This window comes from Capra hircus, chromosome 15 (assembly GCF_001704415.2).
Source record: "Capra hircus breed San Clemente chromosome 15, ASM170441v1, whole genome shotgun sequence".
Classification (NCBI taxonomy): Eukaryota; Metazoa; Chordata; class Mammalia; order Artiodactyla; family Bovidae; genus Capra; species Capra hircus.
In genome coordinates this window covers 12,399,562-12,427,535 of record NC_030822.1, presented here as the reverse complement: position 1 = coordinate 12,427,535, position 27,974 = coordinate 12,399,562, and the positions used below count along the sequence as shown (strand labels likewise).

At 40.3% G+C, this 27,974-nt stretch overlaps 1 protein-coding gene across 1 annotated transcript in view; it reads right to left on the bottom strand.

The window, feature by feature from the left end:
- The window catches only part of LRRC4C (leucine rich repeat containing 4C), a 192,385-nt gene extending 168,394 nt beyond the window's left edge, over positions 1 to 23,991 (bottom strand). The window contains exon 1 of the mRNA XM_018059225.1: positions 22,091 to 23,991. The gene's annotated coding sequence lies outside the window, so the exon portion shown is untranslated. The remainder of the gene's footprint in view (positions 1 to 22,090) is intronic.

The window sequence follows — 27,974 nt, the reverse complement described above, 5'->3', positions numbered from 1 at the left end:
AAATCATAATTTCAATAAAACATCTTCATTTAGTTCAAAGTCCCAACCAAAAAACATGTTGGAGAAATGCAAGTCTTATTATAAAAACATTAATTAAATTATCCAGACTCTATGAATACAGTGTAAACCTATGATTCATTTTCTTTTTTCTGACACTGCAAAAAACACCAAATGCATTACTGCTTCAAAAGGCAAAGAATAATCCTGAATTTATCTTTTAAAAAGTGTGCAAATTCAAATTCTTCACTCAAAATCAATAATCTATATACACTAGCTCTCCTACCTTTAGTCACAGATCCTACTTTGTGGAATGCATGCACTTCCCTAGAGTCCAGAATTATGTAATTGTATCAAAACTAGCCAAAGTACCCAATACTTGGTGAAACTCTTTTATTTTAATCAGTTATTATAGCTCAACTGTAAAAAGATGTTAGGAGCTAAAATTTAGCAGCAAGCAAGTTCTCAAATGGAAATCAATGTGAACATTTGTATAATATTGTTATACAAGTTATTCTACAAATATAATATATACAAAACATATTATATAAATTATTATACAAATAATTATTTTACTTTTAACTTTGTAGTCAGGCTATAATCTTTGTTCAAAACTGTTAAAACAATAGTATCAGGTTTTCAAAGGAATGGGATTTTGAAATAATATATTCTTGTATAATTTATTGAATGAGCCACAACTATACTACACTAAATTCCAACTATATGTAATCCCTTTTATAATGAAAATGATGTCATTTCTGTACAAATGCAAAATAACCTTATCTCTCACATTCTATTCATAATTTTAATGACAGCATAATGTTATTAACATTATATCTTATAGGCAAAATACTGAAATTAAGACCATACTTCTAAATTATGATCCACTAAAGAATATGTATGTATATCTGTGCACATATACATACATCTCTAGATGCATGGGCATATGTACATATATGCCTATGTCTATATATTAATACATATAAACACACATATATAAATTTCAGATAGTATCAAATAGAATTATTTTTGAATTTGAATCCAAAGATTAAGCAAAACTCATATGTTTTGTTTATACCATAGGATTTTGGAAGGGATTTAACAATTAACAGTTTAATTTGACCTAAGATAAGCTATTATCACCTTAGATTTCTTCACTCTGTCTCTGTGTTTTTCAGAACAAACTTACAAATATAAAATAGTTACACTATAAAAAGTAGAGCTTACTGATTACACTGGGAACTTTTCTTTTTCCTTAATAAACATTATTGGGTAACTTGGTTAAAACTAGTTGGTTCTTTGAGTTATATTCATTCATCATATTTTTAAAACCATGTGTAGATATGTTTTAAGACCTAAAGTCGTGTCCTAAAACACAAAGGCGTAGAACAAATTTAATAGCACTATGAGATAGACTAATTCAAAATATCCTGCTATTGAATGTTACAAATGGAAATTTTACTCAAATTTAAATTGTCTTATCAACAGAGGGATCAAATCTTGCTCTAAACAAATTCTAAGCTTCAAGTGTTCACTATTCCATTAATTTGCTTACAACATTGATTACCTACTACGTACCGAAGAGGTACATGAAGAAGTCTGGCTCTTACACAGGAAAAACTCAAAAGCATGTGGGGAAGATAAATAATAAATATGTAATTACTAAAAGATGCGATAAGTACCACGGTAAAGGTGTGTACAACAGAGGTTGTGCTGCAATAGAAAGTTAAGGTCAATTTATGTTAACAACCAGTGCACACAAGATACTAAATGGAACAAATAAAATTAACACTGTCTTAAGGCAAGAGCACACATTTCAGGACTTTTAACAGACACATGAGATAAAGAAGGTATAGGAAAGCAAAGAACGTTTATTTCGTACATTAGTCTTTTAGTCCATTTGCTTTAGACAAGTAACTGAACTGTTTGGATGGGCTCCAAGAAAGCCTTCTTTTACAGTGGAAACTACTGTATTACAAACCACCGCATTCCATTCCACTTTACCATGAACATATTTTTTTTTCATTTAGATCCTTATTTGTTGGGATGTGAAGGAAGTTGTGAATCCCTACACAAATCATAAAGGTAAACACAATTCTGTGACAAATGACCACGGTAACTGTCGTTCACTTGTGGTCATTATGGGCTAAAGCACAAAAGGATGAAACATGATTTGATTGTTGAAAACAGAAACACAACCAGATTTTAAGTGACTCCTTTTTCTGAAAACCAGTTGACAGTTCTAATGCAGGGTATGGAACCCTAACAGCTTCTTACTTGAGTTCTTTTTGATGGCAACACGGTGAAGGTTTCAACAGGTGTGCAGTCCTATTTCCTTCTTGGGGTTGGGGGTAGGAGGACACTGGTCTGGGTGGGCATCTGACATGGAATAGACATGCCTGAAATCTCAGTAGGCATCAAAATGAAATTCTCCAGATATCAAAATGGCAAACCATTCCAGAATTCTTGCCTGGAGAATTCCAGGGACAGAGGAGCCTGGCGAGCTACAGTCCAGCAGGACGCACAGAGTCAGACAAGTCTGAGGACTGGGCACACACGTACCCATACGACAGCAGAACTGAAGGCACAGAAGGAAGCTCAGAGAGAAGGAGAAGAACAAGCAAGGATTGTTTCTGTAGTCACAAAGAATGGAATTCCTGCCTGACACTGCTTCGGTCATTTGGCTGCTCCCCAGATACATGAATACTTCTGAGAAACAGCGAGATCGCTATCTAGTGTGGGAAGTCAAAGGAAATTTCAGGGGGAGGGACAGATTCCCGTCAAGCCTCTGGCCATATCCAGGGCTTCCCTTTTAATGAGTTAATATAAACATCAAACCAAGTGCTGAATCAATGAATTCACCTACTTAATTTTGTAGTTAATTAGTGGAAGCGAGTCTAAAATGAAGTGCTTACCCTGCAGAATTGCCACACACACAAAATAGGCAACTCTAATGCGAAGAAGGACTTGGCAAGAAAGAGACAGGAGAAGAAAGGAATAAATTTGACAAGCATGATTTAAAAAAAAAGAAAATGACAGAGAAGGGCAAGAAGATGTAAAGAAAGGAAATAAGCTGGCCAGAATATCTGAGAAAAAGGAACAAGGGAAAGGCATTTCCAATCTCTCTGGCAAATGCAGTCTTGTTACCTGCAAATAGTTCTATGAAATGCCTTAGACTCTAGAAAGAGAGTGCTCAAAGGAATACTGCAGAGCATTTATATCCAGCTCCTCGTTTTACAGATACTGAAGGATACAAACAGGAAACTTGCTTAGAGTCCTGAGGCCAGGGGGTAGCAGCATCAGTCCTGGAAAAAGTTCTATTTGAAAACAGCATTCAACAGCGGGAAATGACCATTACCAAGATGCTGCTGGGGAAGCTGCAGAGATACAGTCTCACTTTCCCATTTTACCAAGATGCTGTTGGGGAAGATGCAGAGATACAGGCTCACTTTCCCGTTTTACCAAGATGCTGTTGGGGAGCTGCAGAGATACCGGTTCACTTTCCTGTTTTACTCAGAACCACTTGCTCCAGGTTTTTTCTAGAGCTCTAATATTTATATCTTATGGCACTGTTCTAGACTATTGAACTATTGAAGTTAACTGAAGTTAATGACAGATACAAGAGTCATTTGTCACAGACCAATGAACCCACACAGACACAGTAACTTATTTTGCCAACTATAATGAAATTAGCAGAATATTTTTAAAATACCATTTATTACCATAATCATTCACCTTTGAGAAGGTCATTTGGAACCTAATAAAATGACAAGAAATTTAAAAGAATAAAAGTCAGTTTTTAAATCACATCAACTTAATTTTGTGAGAAACTCACTACATTCGGCTTCTCTTTCACGTTTGTTCTTGCAAACTTCAGCATCACACCTGCCCATTTGGTGGATTCTCAGGAATCAATGTCATGTATAAGAATAATATGGAAATATGGCCAGGAGATGTGAAATGGTCAAACTTCTTTGTTATGCTCTTTGTAACTTTCATAGCACAGGAACTTGGGGGAAAAATAGCATCATAAACGTGGACCTTGGTCAAGCCTGGGAAAGCCATCATCCTGTGAACACTACAGAAAAATGGAAGCTAGTAGACCTCCACAGAATCCACGCCTGTCTCTGCCCACAGAAGCACATTGCTTCGACTTGGTACCTTCACATCCCTACTAAGCAAACAGCCATAGGAAACCTGAAGCTCTGATCTACTGCTCTTCAAACAACTGCTCTCTAAAGGAACTCTGCAGAAAACTCAGCAAAAGAGAATTCCTCTTATGTCAAAGAAAGACACTGTCAGATGGGGTCCTCTAACAGAAAAGGTTGCCTGTCCCCAAGTAGAATCTATGAGGCTCTTTATTAGGAAAATTAATGAAAAGCTAATTTAAAAAAAAGCACTGCTCTCTAAAATCTTGTTAGATCAGCAATTAGAAGCTTATAAAGGAAAAAAAAAATTTTTTTTCCAAAGGCAAAGCATATACTGAGCATGTCTTATAGGTAAGTCTTGAGGCGAATGCACAAAAGTGACAGCCAAAGGACCGACCTCAGAGAGCATTCAGTCTAGGTGAGAAAACAGATAGTAGGTGCACAGCGTGATCACCTGTACAGAGCGGGATATAGGGAACGAAAACAACGCACCCTAGCCAGAGGGACCAGAGATCAAATCGCCAACATCCCCTGGATCATAGAGAAAGCAAGAGAGTTCCAGAAAAACATCTACTTCTGCTTCATTGACTGTGCCAAAGCCTTAGCCTGTGTGGATCACAAAAAAGTATGTACAATTCTTAAACAGATGGGAATACTAGACCACTTTACTTGCCTCCTGAGAAAGCTGTATGCAGGTTAAGAAGCAACAGTTAGAACCAGACATGGAACAACGGACTGCTTCCAAATTGGGAAAGGAGTACATCAAGGCTGTATGTTGTCACCCTGCTTATTTAACTTATACGTAGAGTTCATCATGTGAAATGCCAGGCTGGATGAAACTCAAGCTGGAATCGAGATTGCTGGGAGAAATACTAATAACCTCAGGTATGCAGATGACACCACCCTTCTGGCAGAAACAAAGAGAAACTAAAGAGCCTCTTGATGAAAATGAAAGAGGAGAGGGAAAATCCTGGCTTAAAACTCAACATTAAAAACACAAAGATCATGGCATCCAGTCCCATAACTTCATGGCAAATAGATGGGGAAACAATGGAAACAGTGACATACTTTATTTTCTTGGGCTCCAAAATCACTGCAGATGGTGACTGCAGTCATGAAATTAAAAGATTCTTACTCTTTGGAAGAAAGCTATGACCAGCCTAGACAGCATATTACAAAAGAGAGACATTACTTTTCCAGCAAAGGTCCATCTGGTAAAGACTATGTTTTTTCTAGTACTCATATATGGATTGAGAGTTGGACCATAAAGAAAGCTGAGCTCCAAAGAATTGATGCTTTTGAACTGTGGTGTTGGAGAAGACTCTTGAGACTCCCTTAGATTTAAGGAGACCCATCCAGTCAATCCTAAAGGTAATCAGTCCTGAATTTTCATTGGAAGGACGGATGCTGAAGTTGAGGCTCGAATATTTTGGCCACCTGATGCAAAGAACTGACTCATTGGAAAAGACCCTGATGCTGGGAAAGACTGAAGGCAGGAGGAGAAGGGGACAACAGAGGATGAAATGGTTGGATGGCATCAATGACTAGATGGACATGAGTTTGAGCAAGCTCCAGGAGTTGGTGATGGTTAGGGAAGCCTGGCATGCTGCAGTCCATGGAGTGGCGAACAGTCAGACATGATTGAGTGACTGAACTGAACTGACCTGAACACCATAGCCAAGATACAAACTGAAATTGAGAGGAGAAAGAGTTGAGAAATAGAGTCCCTCTGGCACAATGCCAGGTTTTGGGGTCCAGCACTTATATCATAAGTGAGGCTTTAGTAGGAGAACCACACAGAAGCAGTGCCTTTGGAAGATAAACAACTGGTGATAAAGATAGACAGGACTGAGAAGGATAAATCAGGACATGATTATAGTTATCTGGGCCTGATAAGTGCTAAAAGCCGGTGTTAGGTTAGGAAACGGGCATATTCTACACAGAGTGTAAAATAAGAACCTAGTCTGTCTTGCCAGCCCTAAGGGACAGGAAGCAATGGTTCAGATATTATAAAACAGTGATTAGCCCAAGCCTCTTCCATTTGTTCTTTAAAAGGCCTTAGAGTGGGGGATAAGAAGCCGCAATTGATATTAAAATCACTTTATATTCTTTGAACAGAAGATATTGGGTCAAATACATGGGAGGCAATCAGGAGAATATTTCTCAGCTGTCAAACCATGCCCGGAATCCACAGTCTATTACCATGTACATAGTTCTTTCTCTTTTTATCTTGAGCCCTAGAGAAAAATAAATGACACATGTCTCTACAAGGCCCTTCAGAAGTCAGGTAGGAACTCAGGACACGGAGGTAAGGCTCTGGGGATCACGTGCGTATGTGTGTACACGGGCACTAAGTGAGCAAGCATTTGTGTCCATAGCTCCTGCCAGGACAGTGTTGTGCCTGCTTTTCCTGTTCCTGCAGGGCTTGTCTCATAAGCAAAAGGAAGGGAGGTATGCTGAAGGAGTAAGAAAACTGATTTGGGGCATTGCCTCCGATCTGGCCTGATGCCCAGATGAGCTGAGAATAGCAATTTTGTTGGGTAGCTTCTTGGGAACGATAGCAAAATCAGTGTCTCAGAGCTATGTCCCCTTCTGCCTCTCCCACGTACCATCCTCGTGGGGAAGACTAAAGAGTCTTAGGAACCACTGAGGAAAGGGCCAAGTGTTCCTTTTCTATCTACGGGAGATGTCTTCTCATTGTTACAGCTGAGTAAAGAAATGCATGGCACAGCCTCATGCAGCCAAGCTTGCGATTATTAGTATCACTGCATCTTAAGGAAGAGGGCCTGCCAACCCCTAACATCTGCAATTGAAAGTTCAGTTGCCAGGAGACGACTGAGAGATGAAAAGTTTCTTCACTTTCCCCAACATATGACAAACAAGAAGCCCTCCTAAAACACCTCTTTAGGTTTATGTGTGATGACCTTGAATGGTTATAATTAAAATAAATGGGGAAGGTAAAGCTTGACTTTTACATCTAGAGTTGTGGTGGGGCAGCTGCCCTGGGTTAAACTAGAGGCTGAAAAATACTATAATAGATTGCCAAAATGGAGACTACCTAAGAAAAGAAGAGGAGGGGAAGGCAGAGCAAATAAAAAGCAAATGAAGTTACAGGAAAGCTGTACTATGGCACTTCAATTTCTTGAAACTTAAAAAAACAAATTTAAGGTTCTCTTGTTTTTGTTTTTAGTTCAGTAATCTCCTGTAAGAGGCAGCACAGAAAAGCACAGAAACTGCAGGGTTGACCCGAAGTTCAAAAGAAAACTGCTATTTATCAGTCCTGAGATTTGAGGAAGTCATTAAGCCTCTCCACATTTTCCATTCTTCATACTAAAAAATGCACTTATTTGCTTGTGGATTCAATGTTGTTACAAAGCTAAAGCATATGGAATAGCACCTACACATAGTAATTTATCAATAAATGTTCCCTATTATTGGTTTCTTTTTAACCATTGGATGCTTCAGAACTGTGGTGCTGGAGAAGACTCTTGAGAGTCCCTTGGACTTCAGGGAGATCAAACCAGTCAATCCTAAAGGAAATCAATCCTGTATATTCATTGGAAGGGCTGAAGCTCAAGCTGACGCTCCAACACTTTGGCCACCTGATATGAAGTATTGACTCATTAGAAAAGACCCTGATGCTGAGAAAGACTGAAGGCAGGAGGAGAACAGGATGACAGAGGATGAGATGGTTGGATGGTATCACTGACTCAATGGACATGAGTCTGAGCAAGCGCCGGAAGATGGTGAAGGACAGGGAAGCTTGGCTTGCTTCAGTCCATCGGTTTGCAAAGAACTGGACACAACTGAATGACTTAATAGTAACAACAAATTATTGGTTCCTGATACTATTGTTATTATTGTTGAAATTTTGTAAGGCTGTGAGATAAAATATGTAAAATAAACTACTACTACCATATAACAGGCAATCAAAAATGCCCATCTTCTTTTAACTTTCTAGGCACAGCCTCTTCCATCAGTAATTTTCTCCATGAGAAGCATATGAACATGGTTTGAGTTTCAAATCATTGCATGATAGAAGAAAGTCACTGCATAAGTATGAATATAGTACCTATACTATGCACTAATCTAGCTACAGAGTGTGAAGACTACGAAAGAGATTGTTCCCAGTCCTAGAACTTCTGAGCAGTCCTCTGCTTTGAACAGGACTTCTCACGTATTCAAAACCCAGACACTTATTTCCTCTACCTCACCCATTAAGAAGCAAAGGATACTGTGTCATATTACCTGAGTCACCATCCCTGGGTGGGCAAAATGGAGAATTTGGGAATGGATGGCGTGACTGCTGAGATCTTTGCAGTGGCAAATTCAGTGAAATCAAAGCTGGATAGAAGCACACCCATGGCTGGTGCAATTGACCAGGAGCATGGGTATTTGAAATCACTTAAAACCTCTACCAATAGAGTGAAGAGGATTCTTTTGTTTTTGCTTTTGTTTCCTCACTTGCAAAAAAGCCTGTAAATTCCCTTTCAAAAGCAAGGACTTGTTCCTAAGAGATGAGAGAAGCAATGCAAAAGTAGCATGAATGCTGATGAAGTTGTTTCTCTGAAAAATTGATAGCTACAGCCAGATGATTGCTGGAAGAACGGAACTCCTTGGTTGGTTATTAAACCTTCAATACCTATATACAACATAGCATTACAGAGAAGTAGAAACAAAATTAATCCTTGTAGCAAGTTACAGTGTGAAACAAAAGAGCCTGCTCACAACCATTGTGAAAGTGAAAGGGAAGTTGCTCAGTCACATCTGACTCTTTACGACCCCATGGAAGAATACAGAAGTGGGGTTGCCATTTCCTTCTCCAGGAGATCTTCCCGACCCAGGGACTGAACCCAGGTCTCCCGCATTGTAGGCAGACGCTTTACCATCTGAACCACCAGGGAAGTCCTATGCAACCATTAGACCTATGGTTATTTGTAATTATCTCTCCAGCTGCAAATTCCTCTTGTCTCTCAAGAGCCCCTAAATTCCATCTAGGGATGTATCTGACCCTCAATTCCATTCTCTTCAAGGACGTGATTGGTCCATGAGTGAGCATATGACCTAAATTAGTCTAATCTCAGGATGCTTTCTGGGAATAATGGGATAAGAGTGTGAATCTTTTTTTTTTTTTTTCGGTGGAGGGATGAGGGAGTGCAAACCCAATAGCCTGAGGATGAAAATAGTCCATGTAAGAATACTGAGCCAAGAGAATTACAGAGAAAATAGAGCAAGAATTCCCATGACGTTGTTAACATCTGGATCAAGTCATAACTGAACTCCATGCACTGCAGACCTTTTCAGTTGCATATGTCAGTAAATTCTCTGTTTTTGCTTAATCTGGTTAGATCTTTTAGCTTTTTCCAATGTAAGACATCACAGCTGATACAAGACATCAGTTTCACAAGAAAACTCTAACATGGTTGAATTTAAATTTTTGATCTAGAATGAATGCAACAAAAATCTATTTCAATGATCCTATCCTTCTTTCAAATTGTAGAGTTAAACCAAATATATCAGGAATTTACCATTCCAAATTCACAAATTCATCTTCCAGCATTATTTTTCCTTTTTTTTCATTAAGCAATCTGCCCTTAACTATTTTTAATTTTGTTCTGCCTTGAGGCACATACCTAGTGATTATTTCATAATATTGTTGCATGAAAACACCTCTTACATTTTTACAAATAATAGCTTGAGTGTTTTCTACATGCAAGCATTCTGCTAAAAGCTTCACATGCATTATTTCAATTATAATTCACCACAACTCTGTACTATATTTATTCTCATGCTGCACATGAAAATGTGAGGTTCAAAGGGGTAAGTAAATTGGCCAAAACCACAGATCTAAGCAGGGACAGGTCTCTAGTCAATCTGGTTCCTGTGTCTATGCTGTCAAATTATCCATCTTATAGAATCAGTGGCCAGTCTAAATAAGAGACATGCACAGTACCTGGTATACAACATTCAGCATTTGGCAGCTACTACTAATGGGGCTATTGAATATGAATATTCACTGGAAGGACTGATGCTTAAGCTGAAGTTCCAATACTTTGGCCACCTGATTAGAAGAGCCGAGCCTTAGAAAAGACCCTGATGCTGGGAAAGATTGAAGGCAAAAGGACAAGGGAACAACAGAGGATGAGATGGTTAGATAGCACCACCGACTCAGTGGACACGAATCTGAGCAAACTCTAGGAGATGGTGAAGGACAAAGGAGCCTGATAGGCTGTAGTCCATCCAATCATAAAGAGTCAGACATGACTTAGTGACTGAACAACAAGAGCAAATGGGGCTATGCTTTGGGACATAAAATTTGATTCTAAAATTTCTAGTATATGAATCTCCCCCCAAAGCAAAAAGTCCCTCTTTAATTAACAATACAAAGTCTCTGCTGAATCAGGGCTTCCCTGGTGGCACAGTGGTAAAGAATCTGCCTGCTAAGCAGGAGAAACAGGTTCCATCTCTGGGTTGATAAGATGGGAAGATCCTCTGGAGAAGGAAATGGCAACCCACTCCAATATTCTTGCCTGGGAAATTCCATGGACAGAGGAGCCTGGTAGGCTACAGTCCATGGGGTTGCAAAGAGTCAGACACAGCTTAGCAATTAAACAATAACAACGCTAATGACTCATTTAGCCCTGAAATACCCATTATCTCTTTCAGGTGAGTATCTGGGCATATGTGCTGGGAAGTCTAGAGACAACTTTGATGCCAGTTGTAGGGAAAAGAGAGGGGACCTCTGGGTGTCAGAACCCACTGGCTGCCTCCAACCTGTCTGTGATGCTCAAAACCTTTCATGTGTCCTTTCTACAAACACCTAGATGTGTTGTGTTTCATCCCGGCCCACACTGAAAGGCCCAGAGCTGCCTTACAATGAACAGTAGACAGAGAAGGATGAGACTGAGAGCTTTAATACAGACAGAGCCTCTGTCCCTTCTTGGCTGCAGCCAACAGCAGCAGGGTTGGACCTGAAGTGATGGCGCGGTGCCGGCAAAGCACTTTGGCACATGCCGGGATATGAAAGGCTCTAATGAGACCCGTTTCACAATTCACTGGCCACGTGCACTCAGCAGGCAAAGGTTTCTTCTGAACGTCCCCACAATATATCCTCCGGCCCAGGTCTGCAATGGGTCCCCCATCACCCACGAAACCAGATCTCTCACTGCCCCCTCACGTCTCTTTCTTTGGCAATAAAAATCAGCTCAAGGAGAGGCAGCAGCCTTCCTTGAAAGAGACAGGAGGCATTTGCAAGGCAGAGCTCTCTCTCTCTCAGGGTCTACAGGAACCTTCCTGAGACCTGCAATGCATGCTAATCCTTCTCCAGTTAAGAGAGTGGGCTCTGTCATAGGAAAGTCATTGTTCTTTCTAATTGTCAGAGACTGCTGCTCTGCACTTGCCTGCAGCGATCCGATTAACACATCCCCACAACACCAACCCTTATAATATGTTTTGTGTCCTACCAACAAGGGAAAGCCCCAACCCTGCTTCCAACCTCAGCTTCCATCTAATTAGGTCTTTAATAGGTAAACACAAGTGGGAATACAGAAAGCCAGAGAGGAAGCTCTATGTCTGACTCACTTTCTGCCTAAAAGTGACTCCTGGACTTGGAATATTTTTGTGGCTAATAAGGAAAGAGCTGAGAAGGTGAGAGAAAAAAAAGAAAAGACAGATGAACGGGAAATAAGGATGGAAAGATAAGGGCTAAGCATTCAGGGAGGCAGGGAAGGATAGGGGGAGGATGAGAAGGAGAAGGAAACCCTGTTTGTGGCTTTGGGGAACTGAAAAACACGTAACTTCTGCTGGAAACAATTGCCATGGCAACGTTCAAACAATACAGAGAAAGCCTCCCTAGTTCCATCCTTGCCTTCCTGAACAGCACTGTGTAGACGTTAACTCTTTTAGGATAGCTCCTGACTTTCTGCCTTTTCAGTTAGAAGAAATCACAGTCCCCCAATCACTCCCCATAATGCATTTGAATTCGTTCACCACACCCAGGCTCTGGTCCCTGTCCAGGAACCTGCTTCTCTCTAGAGATCCACTAACTATACTCAGCCTTCTCTCTGCCCAGGTTACAACAGCACTGAAGCCAGGCTCAGAACAGAGCCATCTCTCTCTCTGTGTATCTCCCTCCTTTCCTCCCTCCCTCCCTTTCTCTCCCTCCTTCTCCTAAGGTTGTAAAAATCAGCACATTCTGAGATCAGCTCACATTCAACCTTAAACCATCCTAGAGAAGCATAATTTTTACATTTTCAAATGCCATGCACCTTAAACAATGAAACTCTTAGTTACTGAACTTTCCAACATCATTATCAAATCAGTGGTTAAAGAAAACCAAGCTATTGTCTTGAGAATGAGTTCCTTAATACTATGATTCATAGCCTCAAAAAAAACAAAACAAAACAAAAAAAAAAGCTATATGGACCATAGGATATTTATTAAAACATTGCAAATAAATCAAATGACTTGTTCTAGACAGGACCACATCGAGGACAGCAGTAATCAACCTTAGAGACAAAAAATAAGTACTCTTTGTTAAATCTATGAAACTTACCCACTATCCCTGATACCTATCTTATCAACAAATAATATATATAATGGAACGGCTAGATTCCCTTATATTCCCCCCAATGACTTGGTGAAAATTGATGGAATAAAACACATAGACCCTTCCCAAGCAAACAGGGTTGTCTCAGAGGTTTGCACTTTAGCAGAAGCAAGTATGCATTTGCTATTATTTAGTGGAGCCAATGCTGAGCTTGCTCTCTCATTTACTATGGCTATTATTAGTGATTACTATTAGTATTATGAAAGATAATAATAGCAGCCCCTAAGCTGGGAAGAAAACATCTAAAACTAGAAGAAAAACATGGAAAATATCCTGAAAGAAAAGCATATGTTCCAATTCAACATATTTAAGACATTTGTATTCAAAGATTGAAGAATAAAACTAAACCATAATTAAATGGGTCTTACCATTTAGCATTTTCATTTAACTTCAGTGTCTTCTGCTGTTTCTTATGAAAGAAAGGAGGAAGACTCCTTCTAAAGCATGAAACCAGAGCATCTCCTGTAAATATATACCTGGCTCCATAAAACCAGGTATTTGCATGTTGCAAAAAGTGACTGCAGCTCACCAAAGTTTTAATCCAGACACTTTTAGTAAGGAGAATATCTTCTTTTATTCTCTCATTGCATAAGCCCTTATTTTGGGCATGACCCAAAATTAAAAGTCATGATTCTTTCCAATAGTCATTGCTGACTAAGAAGGTCCCCTTCATACAACTGTGCAGCTCCTGCAATGCCCAGCTACAAGTTGCACCTTCACTTTTGGGAACAATATTCTTTGCAAACAATGCCATTAAGGAGTATGCATAGCCAAACCTGCACTGAGCCTATTAGCACCTCTAAATTAGAGCATAGGATTAGCACCAAAATATATTTCCAGAACTATCTGAAAGACTTGAAGTCTCAAAGACTACTCTTATCAATATTTCAAAAAGCCAATTAGAAATCATGCATGTATTCCTATAATGGTGTAAGGTCTTTTGCAAAACATCTTTTGGCTCAGTTTATATCAACTCAAGGTCACAGTGTTCAATCAGCACATTACAAGAATGGTGACGGGCATGCATATGTCTGTAATTAGGAAAGTGGAGGAACAAGTTGCAAAGCATTTACTGGGCAAAATTAAGTTTCAAAACATGGATCCTTAGAGGAAAAAGAATGAAAAGCTGATCTTAGTGGGAAAAATATTGGGAAAATAATGGCCTGTACCAGACTGAATTCAAGGAAGCTCTTCACTTGAAGGATGTGTTAGATCAGTCCACTCCTTGGATGACTCTACCAAAATACATTTGAATACTCTAGTGAGCTAAATTAACTAGATGTGGGAGAGGACAAGCAGGTAACATGCTGTTCTTTTCCTAAAAGAAGCCACAATCTAGCAGGTTTCAGCCAAGTAGACATTAATATAAGAATAATCACAGCTATCACAGCTCTATGAACAAAATGCTGGTGTAACAGAGACAAGAGGATTCCGTGGGTCTAGGAGAGCTGGGAAAGATTTTCCCAGAGGAAGTAACCGGTACTGAAATTTGACCTGTGAAGAGTAGATCCTAGGCAAACGGAGTAGCTTTCATAAATTTGGAGCCAAAAACTCACCTGGGATATCTCCAGAGAAATCAAGCATTCAGTATGGCAGGGAGACCAGGTGGTACAGCGGGAAAGAATCCGTCGGCAAATGCAGGAGACACAAGATATGCAGGTCTGATCCCTGGGTCAGGAAGATTCCCTGGAGTAGGAAATGTCAACCCACTCCAATATTCTTGCCTGGATAATTCCACGGAGAGGAGCCTAGCAGGCTACAGTCCCCGGGGTCATAAAGAGTCAGACATGACTGGGCGTACAACCATGCGCCTCTGGTATGGCAGCCAGATGAGAGGAATAAACAGGCTGGTCAGAGTGTGTATCATTAGAAGAATCTGAATTTTATTCTATGTTCATAGAATATAGAGGAGGGAATGCTCAGCTTTATTTCTTAGTAAGGTCCCTCTGAAGGAAATATGAATGATGGACCATATTAAAGAAAAGTTAGCATCAGAAATATTAGTTAGGAAGGTATCTAGGAAAGAAGCAATAAACACTGGACTGAGGGATAGAAAAGCTGAGTTTGAGACAGTGAGTAAATGGATGAATAATTTGATTAGTGTTTAAAGAGATATTGATATGAAACTGAAAATATATAGGCTTCTGGAGAGAAAGTAATCAAGTACAGTAAGTGTATTAGGTTTGAGAGGCCTACAGAAGTCCAGGTAAGAAAGTGAGATCTTGCTGGCCCTGGATATTTAGGACTTGTCAGATTACACAAGGTGGTTGAGGCCAAAGATTTGAGCATCATCTCTCCAAACAAGCCCAGCAGACATCTCAGAGATGCAAAGAGACTCGGAATAGAACTGATTCATAGAAGAGGCTTTCCACATTTCAGGAGAGAGCAGGAGGACAGGAGGAGGATAAAGTGAAATGAATAAAGGAGGTGATACCAAACAGCAGATCAACCCCACAGGAAGAGTTTCAGAAAGCTAGTGGCACCAATGGTACTAAGTGCTACAGAGATCAAACATCACAAGGACTGAGATCAGGTGATGGGGGGAGGTTGCCCACAAATAGGAGTCCACCAGAGTTGTAGGATGCCGTTAACAAAACTCCGAACTTATTATTAGCATTGACCTTATTTTTCGCACGATCGTGAATTTCCAGATGATCTCATAGCATTTTGCAACAAAGTCTTTCTGTCCAGCAGTTCTGTTGAGTGAGTTAGGACAATTTTTACCCAAGTCTTTCTTAGAAGTTATCTCTTTCTCAGGTAGGGGCACACTTGGGTATTAAAAACAGACTGACCAAAAGATAGATGCAAGGTATTCATAATCTAACATTTGATTACAACCTTTGTTTCAGCAAACAGGAAAACTAGAGATCTGAGTCCCAATTAAGATATTCAGTTTGCGTATCAGGATAGAGGACAGTGAGCTGCCATGCTTATTTGTTACCAAGGCAACATGTTTGCATTTACTGATTCTGATCCTGTTCCTAAAGTCCTGAAAGATGGAGCCCCTACCTCCAGCTCTATCACTTAGTTGTTGGATAAGCTTAGACCAATTACTTATCTTCTTTATATTTCAGTTCCCTAAGTGAGAACTTTGGAGAAAAATGTTATATTATCACCATAGTGCCTGGTACATATCAAATGCTCAATAAATGGTAGTTACTACCATAATTATAAAATTATGCCCATAACCTCAGAAGTGTTGAAAGCACCCACAAGCATAAAAAGCTGTCATCGGCTTATGCCTAAGTTGAAATAAGTTTGTTAATCTTACATAAATTGTTCATTATTTTTAAACTTCACTATGAATCTGACATTGGAAAATATTATCAAAAATAACATTATCCACTTTGAGAGCAAAGTTGCAAAAGATCCTCATTTACATACTCAGTAAAGGTAAGGCAAAACACTCACAGACTTTCAGTTAAATGTTCCCATTTCTGTGGAAAATAACCAAAGAATTCAATGAGAAGAAAGAAAGTGAGCTAGCATTTATTGTGTACTAATCATGTGCCAAACATTTAGACATCTTAATTAGTGCTCCCAAAATAACTGCCAGAAAAATGATCTCCATTTTTATATTTGAGCAAAATTGAGACATAGCAAGATTAACTTTCCTACTCAGGATCTTCCAGCTAACAAGGAGTGAAAAATATTTGAGATCCAGTGTTTGCCTACTCCAAATTTATTCTATTTCCCTTCACATGCTCTAGATGCCTTCTTTACCTTTTTACTCTACATATCTGTCACTGTGACATTAATTCTGCCTTTCTCACAGAATACAATGCTGTTCTCCACGTTTTGACAAGCTGGGATCAGAGATTTTATATGTTTTCAACTCCTAGGAATCTTGAATTTCTTGGTAGTCAGTTATGAATTCAAAATCCTAAAGTCTTAGTGCTTAAGAGATTCTTAGTTTTTAACTGTTATTTAACAGGAAAGAATATAAGACCAACCTAAGAGAGATGAGGTGATTTTATCAACTGTTAACAGTCCATTATTGACAGCACTAAGATTAAGAAAAATACACTGTATCACATAGCTTTCAGATCTCAGCTTTTCCAACAGAAAGAAACCACTCAAAGGGTGCTTAAAATCTCTGTGTATGCGCAGGTATGAAAACACACATAAACACAGAGCCATTACACTCACTGATATTTCTCATTAAGCTTCCACAGATTCCTACAGACCAGGCTTCTTATGCGCATACACCTGCATTTGAGTTCTTTGGAGGTGATTCTCTTCAGTTCAGTTCAGTTCAGTTCAGTTCAGTTCAGTTGCTCAGTCGTGTCCGACTCTTTGCGACCCCATGAGTTCAATTAGACATTCAAGGAATATCTACTGCAGGCACACCAGGTGTCAGACCCTCTTCTGAGGTGCTAAGGACACACCAAAGAACACATAAAATCCTTGCCCTCAGAGAGTGTTACAAGCACACTCTTTCTGCCACAAGACCTGCCCAATCGAGTTTCAACTGCCAAATTTACATTTCTCCAGAGAAATCATTTTGAAGAAATAAGAAATAGACTCTTGATCCCTTGGAATCATCTTCTAACACACTGTTCATAAGCTATTATTTTGTAAGCCTATATTATAAAATACTTGACAATCTAAAGTTTACATGGACAGTTTTCATGGACAGATAGTACATTTTCCACAATTCATAAAGTATGCTGTAATCTTTCTTAAAGAAATGGCATTCACTAAAGCACTTTCAAATATGTTTTAAAAGTCTAGGACCTTACCAAAAACAGTGAAATCTATCTGTGTTACTCTAACCTTGTCTATAAATCTTTCATTTTTTAATCTATATCAACAAGAATTTATATGAACAGCTTCCCTCAAACAAGATCCTATTGGTTTTTTGCAAACTGTATGCTACCTAAAGTAAAATCAGAGATGCTCAGTTTAAATGTGCATTTATATGCGTTCCCAAACAAGATTTTAAAATTTAAAAATAAATAAATAAATAAATAAATAAATAAATAAAGAAATTTAAGCTAAAAAAATAAATAAATAAATGTGCATTTATTGAACACATTGTACATGGCATATGACAGTCTGATTCTATCTTCATATCAGTCAGCCCCAAGAGGTTGTTGTTTTTACCTCTCTTTTACAGATAAGCAGACAAGCTCAGAGAGGTTAATGGCTCACATAACACTTGAGACCCAGTGGAAACCTGAGTATTCAAATCAAGATGCTAGAGTCTGAGTTTACTCAATTTCTCAGTCAGCTGTAAGAAGCACACCAAAAAGTCAAGTTAACAAAATGGTAAGAACGTTCACAAATGATTTCCATCTCCTTTTAAGATCAGTGAAAACAGTTAACTTTGGGATGCTTTTCCGAAGCCAACATAGAATTCAAATTGCTTTCCTAATTGCAAAGAAGCAGTACAAACATCCAAGGGGCAACTCCTCAGCCTGACTGTCTCATCCGCAGCTGAGACATCAAGAATACTAATAATTAAAACAGTAGGATTCTTTTTCCCTCAGTGGGAGAACAGGTTTCCAGAAGCATATTGAGGAAATGGACAGAACTTTTGGCTGCTGATGTAGAGAATGAAATGATAAACTGTAACCCTGACTGACAGTCTCAGAAAACTACTGGTGAGTTGGTGTTGGAAGATTTGCATGCGCAAACAGTTAAGACATATATGTCCACGTGAAATCTTGTCCCCATAGAGTCTAGTGAGTCTTCATCCTTTTACAAAGTGAAGATATATAACTAACATAGGGGATTCATTATAACTAGGAAGACCATGAATCCAAATTGTGGACTTGGGTATCTTAACATTGCTGCTAAGCTGCTAGCTAGCTTTAGTCATGCCCGACTCTGAGACCCCATAGACGGCAGCCCACCAGGCTCCCCCGTCCCTGGGATTCTCTAGGCAAGAATACTGGAGTGGGTTGCAGTTTCCTTCTCCAATATCTTAATATCAGTAATAAATTTTAAACCATCTAATTTAATCATATCATTGCCAAGAAATCTGCCTTTACTTTATGCATTCCACATCCAGATAATGTAATATGTAGCCAAAATTATACCATTAATATAGAACTATCTTCTGCAACTTTTAGACCAAAAGAACATAGACCACAAAATAGCAATATTTTCCCCTAAAAGCTCATTTAAGTCTTACTTTTGCTGAGACTTATTTTTCTAAGAAAATCTTGATTTTCAATCTCCAGCTTGAAGCAATATTTCATATCTAAAACGATATATCACAAAAACTCTCTCCTTATAAGACCTCAAAAGAAGAATCCGGCAACTACTGTAGGGTAAGTTGCACATTTGCTGGTTCTTAAGTGTAGCCATCAGAACTTGTAAAGTGCTTGGCCAGCCTGTATTCATTCCCAGGAAGTTAATCCAAATTAATCCAAGAAAAACCATAACAAACAGCTCTCCTTAGAGAGCCTATTAGGCTGGGGCTTTGCATACCATTACTTTAAATTCACACGACCATTCTAATTTGTTGAAGTCCCATTTGTTAATATTATTCCCATCCCACAGTTGAGAACACTGAAGGCCAGGGAAATTCAAGGTATTGCCTGAAGCTCATAGCTGTTAAATTAGAGAAGGAAGGCATTTGAAAAGGTAACTTGAAACCCTGCAAAACTTGGCAGCTTTTGGGCCTGTGGTCTTCAACAAATTCCAGTATACAGTTACCCTGCTCACAAATGTCACTCAGAGGGTACCAACTTCAGTCCTGAAAGAAGCTCATGAACTAAGTTTCCAGATCTACAGTTGGCCACAGTTCTTTCATCAGTCCATGAGCAAGTTGCCTAAAATACAGAGCCAACTCTGATTGCCAAACCAGAGGAACTAAACCCCAGTCTGGGCAATGCATGTCCTGAAATGTTGTACTGGTGACATGATTCACCAGCCTGAAAAAGGATGACATCCTTAGATGTTCCATCATCTCCAGATTTGAAGAACAGCTTCAAGCGGAGGTGGGTGGGAGGACACATTCCAGCCCACGATGTTAAACACATTCATATTTTCTCTCCCTATTCCCCATCCCCTTCGCCCTCTTTCTCAGTAAAGTTTGCATGTGGGTGTCAATGTGGAGAGGGGGTGACAATGTGAAGGAGAGGGATGCATGTTGAATCAGAGGAGCAATGAAGAAATTTTGATGTCAAGAAAGAAGGAGAGAAAAAAAGAAAGAAGGCAGGGAGGGAGGAAAGAAAGAAAGATAAAATGACAGACAGAAAGGAAGAAATAAAGAAAGGAAGATAGAAACATCCCCTTTCCTGATTGGCTGATTGCATGGCTGGGTTTCCCGTGTGAATCCCAGAGCTGGGCTACGCAACAAAAATCCTCAGAGTACACTTTTTTTCTTGTTCTTTTTTCTTTTTTATCAGTTGTGCTAAGTTGCAACTGAGTAGGAACTTGACAAAACTGGTGTCAATCTATGACCACCACTGATGACTTAACAGTGGTCATGTAAAAACAAAATAAACATGCAAAAAATGTCTGCAAGGAATAAAATATGCAGAAACCTATATGGATGTCAGGGGGGTGGGGGGACAAACACAGTCCTGTAAGATTATTTTCATAGGTCAGTAAATGTAGTGCCTAAGCTCTGTCCCAACTGGAAACATGTGCCCAGAAAAACAAATTAGAGAAGTGCTCAGCTGTAGGCTAGTTTAGTTAGGGGTAATGAAAAGGATAAGAAGAGATGATGTGAGTGAAAGCACAGACTCAGAGGCTTTTAGCAGGGAGTTTCTGGTTTCCATTATCATTCTCTCATATAAATCTAACTTCACAGTTCTTTAATGACTCTCCAGGGACCACCACTCACTGGAATAAATGTGCCCAACACCAAAAAGGACCCAGAACTGCTGCCTTTCATCTCCTTTAGGATATGCCAGCAATGTGGATCTTTTTTTTTTTTTTTCTTTTCAAACAGTATTAAGGGGAGGGTTATCTAAGTTCTTCTATTAACTGAAAAAAAAAAAAAAAAAGACTGAACGCTAGAAATGGACTGCCCTTGAGGTCTGGAATGTAAGGAGTTTACTGCAAGCTCTCGGAATAAGTACCTTCCTTGACCCTTCTAGATAAACACGGTAGCTTTGGGGAGAGAAGTCATTCCTTCCAAGTATGACTGGTTCCTGTCCAGTTTGGATCCTAAACTGACTTTCACCAGCTCTTATGGGAGTCATCTGTCACCTATGATCTGGCCATTCACCAAAGAGTTATGGCTTTCCCAGGCCTCAGTTTCCCTTTTTATTGGCATGAGATCTCTGGGGAGTCTTCTGGTTCTAAAGTTATATGAGTCTATGATTCTGATAGAAGGCCCTGGAGAGAAAAACCAGAAGACTGACAGGCAGAGTTCTTGTTATAAAATAAAACTAAAGAAAAGCCAGCTTTCTGACCCTGGCAGCGATGGGGGACGGAAGAGATGAAAAGGGAGATCTCCAGACCCTCAGGCTCTCTAAGCATTTTCAACCTTTAAAAAAAATTTCCTTCAATGGCCTCTTTCCCCCAAGACAAAGCTGGCAGAGGAGAAGCAGTGATGCTCAACCCTCAGACCTTTATCTAAGTTGCCACAGGACACTAAATTTCTGCCTCTTTCTAAAAACAGCCCTGACCTGATCATAATGGGAAGGCTTCTGGCAAAACTGAAGGCAACTAACTGTCCCCAGGCACCTTCATGGACGGCCTCTCTGTTACTCACAGAAGTGGTTAGAGGGGGTGGGGTTGAAGGGGGTGATTCTCTCATTCCTAGCACTGGGGAGCATCTAGGTACCTTCCAGCTTGTGTGTGCAAGAGAGATGTGCAGGCAGCCAGCCGCTGCTCTCCATCACTTCCTCCCCCATCCCACTCCCCCTCCCTCCACCCACCCACCGGACAGAAGCCATCCTTCATCTGCTGGGTTTATTATCATATATTTGTGTTAATACATTCTGTTGATCTGCGATGTCAGGTTGGATAATGAAATTTAAATTGTGTCCCTTCGATTTCCAATGGCTAAACATCTGTGAATCTAACTCTGGAGCTGCCAGGCAACTTAAACGCATTCTTGAGTGTCAATCACACAGCACAAGGCACCCCACACTGCAGCGGCTTTCCTGGGGATTTTTTTTTTTTTTCCTGATGAACATTTGCAAAGGCATTTGCCCGGTTGCAGACAACCTGCATCATTGTAGCAAACCAGCTTATCAGTGAGCACAGCCCAATGGAGCAAACGTGTGGGCCACCTTCTCCCTATTTTCTGGCCTCCCACAGCCAGGTCTTTAGAAACCACACTCAGGGGGTGAAGGGATAAAGGGATCAGGGATGCTAAATTCATGGCCATTTTCTTCACCAATAAATAAGAAAAAAAAGGTTCACTCACTGTATTTCAGACTGATCACAGCAACATCCGGATGGATATCCAGGTGGTTAAGAACAAGCGGAAAAACGCATGATCTTGACACCAAAAAGAAAAAAAAAATGGGGGGTAGAGGGGAGAAAGGAGGTTGATGAAGAAAAATCCAACTGCAATTATCCGTCAATTTTAGTCAACATAGGCACAAATCCAACTGTCCTCTGCTGGCTTTTCTCCCCCAATCAATGCCTCATTCTGCCGCGGTCAACTTTTCTTCTCCGAAATTTCTTTGCAGATGTATTATTAATTCCCTTTCCTCTTGTGGGAAATTCAAAAAGAAAACACCACCATATCAAGTCTTTACTTTCCTAAAAAAGCCCCAAACTTTTCATTCCAAAAATATTTTCTTGGCTTACTTTCTCCTTTATAGAAAAAAAAAAAAAAAAAAAAAGCACATACTTTTCTTTGTGAATCCACGGTTCTCCATTTCCAATCATCCTTTTGGGGAGGGGGGGGGTCGCTGTTTTTATGGTTAATTATTTATGTCAGAATACATCAACCCCCGCGGGTCTGACACTGGTTTATTTCATTTTTCAATGCTCCCTGTGTGCACATATACACATGTGTGTTAAGATCCAGGTCTCACAAGAAAAAGCTTCATTCTTCCTTCTGTCTTGCACAATCAGTTTATCCACTGCGTTCGGTTCCAAGAGATAGCTGCGTCCCGCATCCTTCATTTTTGCAACGCACCCAACCGCCACCGCCACCAAAAAAAAAAAAAAAAAAAAGTCTCGTTTTACATCGCCGATTCCTCTCCCCAGCCCCCACCTCGAAGAAGAAATTGGGGCTCAACTCCCCCCACTCGCCACCCTTCCGGCCGGCCCCGTCTCCAAAGATCTGATTAGATTTCTCATCACAACCCAGTGCGCAATTGGATTTTTGATTTCAGCCACCCGGCCAGCCACCTTCCCCTCTCCCTCCAAACTCTCTGTTATATCCTGTCTCCTTCCCTCCACCGCCTCTGCAATTTCATAATCTCACGTTAAATGGAGTGCGGGGGGCGGGGGCGGGGGTAGGGGCGGAGGTAGTGGAGGAAAATTTCAAGGCTCCGTCAGCTGTCAAGAAGAAACCCATTCCTTCCCCCAGCTACTTCGTCGTCTTCTTTTTTTTAAAGGCTCAGGGTGGCTTGCGCTTCCTCTGTCCCCGCCCCCACCCCCGGCACCCGGTCCAGATTCTCCAGGTGTAGCAGAACTCCACGGTCAGGGCTGGGATCACGGGGGAGACGCGTGACGCGGTCCCTCGCCGGTGGCCCCTGCCAGCCACCGGGTCCCCTTCTCATCCATCAGCGGGCTGCGAATCCAGGGGCGCCGCGACGAAAGAAGTTCAAATTGGGCTTTTATTTCAAATAAGGAGGGCGAAGCAAGGGGCTCCACGGGGGTGTGAGGCAAGTGAAAAAAATAATAAGGAAAGAGGATAGAAAATGGAACGAAGGAGGTTAAAAAAAAAAAAATCCTTAGTCGCTGGCTCCTCTCATCCTTCTCGAATGAAACTGCAGCTCTGATCTCATTTCCAGCTGCGTCGGGTACATTTTGGAGCCACAAGTTGGTCCCTCGTCTCGCAGACCTTCCCGACGCCGGCTAGTCCTCCGCCAAGAGATGCGTTACCGGGAGCGCAGCTGCTCCGCGCGGTCCTTAGCGCCATCGCCCCGGCTCGCGGCTCCCAGCGCGGCATAAACCCAGTCCCCTTCCATCCACTTCGGCTGGAACTCTCTGCCTCCCCCGCCCGCTCCTCTCTTCCCTCTTTTCCCCTCCGATATTAAAGGGCGGCAGCTCCTTTCTCTAAGCCAATGCCGCGTCCCGAAGCTTTGCGTCCCCGCTCCCCAAATCTCCTCTCAGACTGCGGTCCCCTTCCCTCTTCCCCTCTTTCTTTCCCTTTTTCCTTTCCCTTTCTCTGCTTGTGATCAGTAAAATACAATTACCCAATTACCTCCCATCATCTTAGCACTGATTGGTCAATTGCATTAACACTTCAAGTCGGGGACGAGGGGATTGGAGCCTCTGCGGTGTGGCACCGCTGCCACCTGGAGGGCAGAGCCGGAACAGCCGCGTTTCAGAGCCACCCCCGCGCTTGGAGGTTAGTAATAAGCAGAGAAACTCAGGGGTGGTGTGGGAGAAGTTATCTTTTTTGTTGTTGGTTTTTTTTCTCTCAAAGCCTGGCTGTTTTCATCCTGAAAGCCAGGAGTTGGAGCTACAGAGGGGAAGACATAGAAATCAAATCACCATTAGCATCCTGAAATATCAATTACACAATGCTGTTGCTTTCATTGAAAGCTGAACACGAGCTTCTTCCCTCCCTCGGTAAGGAAGCTGCTCACAAGGTAAGGATTAACACAGTACTGTTACCTAGGATGTACTAGTTGGAATCCAGGAGGAGCTGAAAAGCGGCCAGGGAGGGAGCGTGTGGTCCTGCAGGATAAAACATCAGGAGGAAACACGGTAAAAGCGAGATAGGAGCCTTCAGCCTATGCAGTGTTGCAGTAAATTGGCCTGTTCAGTTTGTACAAGACATCCAGGACAGTTTGACAACTCAATTCCAACATCCCTCTCTCCTGGTTATGGGCTTTTCCATCAACTTATTTTAGGGGCAGGGGCAGGTGGCATATTTCAACTTCACTGCATCTTAGAAAGATGGAAGGGCCCACATAATAATGTGATTAATAACATATTTATGTGGATTTCTTTCTCCACTATACAATTGTCAGAGGCTTTTTCTGTAAGCTATAGTTATATTTTGTGCCATTGACATATGTGACCTTGAGATATGAAATAGATAAAATGAATGATAATTCAGACAATAAAGCATTATATTCATCGGGAGAGGAAGGCAAATAACTATTTCTTTGTTTCGGATTGCATCATCAATGATTTCTGTGGTGGTTTACTTTTGAAAAGTCAGAATATGTACTTGGCTTGAAAGCAGTTTTAACAGGCAGTAGACCACTGACTTAGCAGCAGCAGCAGACCACTCTATTCCCATGGAGGGAGGAGCCTGGTGGGCTGCAGTCCATGGGGTCGCTAAGAGTCGACATGACTGAACGACTTCACTTTCACGTTTCACTTTCATCCATTGGAGAAGGAAATGGCAACCCACTCCAGTGTTCCTGCCTGGAGAATCCCAGGGACAGGGGAGCCTGGTGGGCTGCCCTCTAGGGGGTTGCACAGAGTCGGACAGGACTGAAGTGACTTAGCAGCAACAGCAGCAGCAGACCACTCTATTAAAGCATATTATATACGTAACATTTGAATCTTTATGTTACAAATCATAATGAGTAGGGACATTCAACAGAAAGGGAGAAAAATTTTACTAAGGAAACATTAAAGGCATATCGAAATTCACACCAAATGTTACACATTTTTTCCTATTCCATTTATAGTGCACGGGTATTTCCTCCTTTGGGGTCTTCCCAAGTGGCTCAGGGGTAAAGACTTCACCTGCCAATGTAAGAGACACAGGTTCCGTTCCTGGGTTGGAAGATCCTCTGGAGGAGGAAATAAAAACCCATTCCAGTATTCTTGTCTGTAAAATCTCACGGACAGAGGAGCCAAGAGAGCTACAGTCCATGGGGTCGCAAAAGAATCAGACACTACTTAGTGACTAAACAATATTTCCTCATTTAGAGTTAAAAAAGAACTATATCTGTATATTTCTTTGGGTACTAAGCACACATTCTAAAATGTATTACCGATGTCAGCACCTGCAAGAAAAAAAAAAAAGCCTTTCTTTACACATGGATTGTAATTTACTTAATTTCTCTGTTTTGGGAGAACTTTGATATAGTTATGAATTGCATAAAATGTGAATTTGTTCAGGGGTAATGGCATTGCTTCTATTTTTAAAAGACAAATGTATTGACTGATTCAAAACTCTCGTGGGCAGTTGACTGTAAGTTTAATTTGTTTTTTGAAGCTCTTACCCTTATATGCCAATTACAGTTTACCAACTAATAAACCATTAAAAAGTGCTTTCACTAGCTGCTCTAGATAGCTTCAAAGGAATCTACCTTCTGGTTCTGAACTAAGCTAGAAGCCATTTGAAATGAAAATTTTCCTTTTAGGGATTTTGACAGCAAGGGAAAGGCCAATGATTTGTTTTTCAAAGATGATTATTAGCTACCTACCAGATATATTTAAAGCCTTTCAGAATGAATTAATCTATCAAACCAAGCAGCAGTGAAGGATCAGTGTTATTTAACCAACAAGAAAAAGGAAAATCTTCCCTTTTCTATTTACCTTCCCATTCAGCAGCTGCAATTTCTTTTCCCACTTCGGTTGCTCCTTCACATCGTATGACCTTGAATTAGTCATTTGGCTTTCATTTTTTGATTCAAACTCAAACAGTGTTTTGGGGTCATCTCTATGGCATGGTTTTCTTTTGTTGATTTCTCATATACATCAATCACTCACCTTATTTAAAACTCAACCCCTTGAAAGATTTTTAAAGATAAGGTAAGTGATGCTAAAGCCACGTATTTGGTAAATATGTGTTTTCAAGACATAGGCAAGTCTTGAACTCAGATATACTCAATTCCAGTTCTTCCAACTTTGCTACAGTTTCTAGATTTCAGGGACATATCTAAGACAGTCATGGATGTGCACACTGTTATGATCAGCACTGAATCCCAGAGATGAATCTGTAACTCCATGGGGGAAATTGACACATTTGTCTCAGAATGATCTTACTCAAAGAGAATTGAAATAAGCAGTCCACATGCTAACTGTTGTACAAATGCACACACAAATTGTTAACTAATGACATAAGTATAGATATTTATTGAGTGAGAGTTACCAGATACTGTCGATGATGGCAGCATATGTGTTTAAGTAAAATTCTTCATGAAAGTTCTTTTACAGGAAATAATTGCCCAAAGAGTAATGGATTGATCATGTTGTCACACTTCCAGTTAGTTCATTTAGTTATCAAAAGCATGGGCAGGACAGATGCCATTAAACTATGATGAAATTAAAGGAAGAGGAGCCCCGCGCTTAACCAGGAAGGTTTGTTCTATGAACTTTGAGAAGTCTAGGTTAATTCTTTCCTGATTTGCAGGCACTTGGGTGGGGAAACAAAATTATGTTATTTCACTATGTGCCAATGACTCTACCTGGTATCATCTTTAGCAAACAGCAGAGGACAACATCTTGTAATTGAAAATACAAAATAGCAAAGAGAATGAACTTGCTACCTTTGCTTTCCAAATAGAGAAAATAAATGCATTTATTAATGTGTTTATTAATTTGATTTAACAGGCTGTACGCTACCTTATTCAAGCACAACACATGAGATTTGAGCCTTCATGTTAACACCTTCTGGCAATAGATACTCTCTTTTCACTTCCAGTACCATTAAAAGGAACCAGAGTGTCCTGTGGGATAGTAGTATCAAGCTTGTCTCTGTCGTCATGTAAAATAAATGGCATGTGAATTAACTTCATTAGACCAGCTTCTTCTGAGAACTACTTTAATGATGAAATGCCATATTTAGTGGGAACTTACTGTATGTGTTAGGTTATACAATATTCCAAGAACATTGTAGTATGTAATTAGAAGATATCATAATCATTATCTATTCCTTATTCCTTGAAATATACTGAAGATACCAAAGTCCAGGTAGATTTGTGAATTTACGGTTTTCCAAGTATCTCCTCTACTACCCCTCCACTGAGTCTGTACCCTCTACAGTCTTACTTCACTATGCCTTCATGCTTTTAATTTTTTAAAATAAAAAACCAGCCCCTTAATGGTTGCTTATGAGTATAAAACACAGTTCTAAGTGTGTTACAGATGTCAGTGCAGGCAATCCTCCCAATGACTTTATGAAGTAGGTGCAATTACCATCCCATTTTATAAATAAA